We start from the raw sequence: 1873 nt of genomic DNA, 5'->3' as shown, positions 1-1873 counted from the left end.
TAAAATTTGTGGAGTATGTATTTATTCCCCATAAAAAGTGTGAGCTAGAATTGGACATTGCAAGGCTGTTCCATAAAGAAAATTGCTTCTTCTCTTGGCACTCAGCGGTTTTCTTTGTGGAACTTTTCCATCAAAGCTTCAAAGTGCAATATTTCAAATACCCATTCTGTCCCATCTCCATCCAAGGAACTGAATGCCGACTGGGATCCATGCCCTGATAGAAAATTGATGCACTTCACTGTGGGGTAGAGCTTGAGACATCACCTGGGGGCTTTTAGGAGCAGCAGTAACAGAAACCTCAAGGAGGATCTGATATATCAGAGCCTCCCAGACATTCCGTCCCATTTCTTCCAGACTACTGTGCCTGCTCTGTCAACAGTCCTGCTTTGACCAGGCTCCATAACTTCACATGGAGCCCACCTCACCGTGTTTTCTATTTGGAATTTGAGTAGACAAAGCCAGAAGTTTCAGACCCAAACCTACAAAGCCATCATACAGTTCCAATTCCAGCATATAATATTTTGGTGCCTTGCTCTGTGAACACACAGCCTTGCATCAGGTCCTCTAGTTACCTGCATGGTGCAAGGGGAGTGCTCAGTGTTTCGGGGGCTGAAAGACTCCACCTCCATACAGAAGCAGTCAGTCCTGTAAATGCTTAGGGAAACAGAAATGCCTTCAGATTTTAGACATTCTAGGCACCAAGATTAGGTGACAGGGGAATCACAGTTGGATCCAATTGCTTGGATCACAGTTTTGGGGGCTACAAAGACACTTTAAGGATTCTCCGTGGACCCTGTATGGCTTTTATTTCCATAGGACCTCACTGATTTCTGAAAGTCTCCATCTTTTTCCTTCTCCTTCAACCTCATCAGTGGCACATGCCCTGGTACAAGAAATGAAAGAGGGCCCTTTGTTAAGCCAAACACTGTTTTTCCCCTCCTGCCTCTCCAGTTCTGGCAGCCCAAGGGATCCATGCTCTTTTGACTGTTGTTTCCCCGTCCGCTGCCTTCATTCTCAGTAGCTACATCTCTCTCTGATGCTGACCACATCAGGGCCATTTATCTCAATAAGATGGCTAATTTCCCTTGTCTGGTAGATCAGAAGTGCCAGTCGGGATCTCAGTGACACCTATATAAATCCAGATTAAACTGATTGTTAGAAGTAGAAGGAGCATTTGACCTGAAATCTTTAGGGGTTTCAGGTTTGTTGCCTAAATCACTGTGTGGCTAATTTACATTGCAATATATAGGCTCTCATTTTGTGGGTCTGTGTATGGTTTGAGCAAACATTGCTCTTACTAGCACTTGCTAGTACATAAGGGATACTTCTCTGGATGACCCATTCACCGTGAAAGCTAGAAATTGGAAAGAAGAAAACCACTGGAATCATTTTGTTGGGTTTTTTTCGTTTTTATAAGTGGCACAGAGAACTCCAGCAACGGACGCAGGGATGATGACAATGGCTGCCTGCCTTTGTCATACCCCTTTGAACCCTAATACAAGAAAATGCCAGTAACTCCTGCAAAACCTGCAAAAACCCCACTGAAGATGCTTTGGCCAGGACTCAGCAGCTGCATGGTGTTTCCAACTCTCAAAAAATTCTTAGCAATTATTTTTTTTGTTAAAATGCCCAATGTCCATTTTATAAATCAGTCTTTAGTGTTCTCGGGTGAGCTAAGGAAGTAAATATCATTCACCTTTTGGAAAGAGAGTAAGTGAAGAATTAAGTAACTTAGAAAAAGCAGCAATAGTGGAGGTCAGGTCTGGATTCATGGGCTTCAGCCTTAAACTCAGCCTCTCTGAAATTCAGATCTGACGTGTCTCAACAGAAAATAGCACTAAACCTGACAATCTCGATTTCTGGCTATTACAAT

Source organism: Opisthocomus hoazin, chromosome 6 (genome assembly GCF_030867145.1).
Source record: "Opisthocomus hoazin isolate bOpiHoa1 chromosome 6, bOpiHoa1.hap1, whole genome shotgun sequence".
Classification (NCBI taxonomy): domain Eukaryota; kingdom Metazoa; phylum Chordata; class Aves; order Opisthocomiformes; family Opisthocomidae; genus Opisthocomus; species Opisthocomus hoazin.
The sequence above is the reverse complement of the archived record's forward strand: the minus strand, read 5'-3'. Positions refer to the sequence as shown.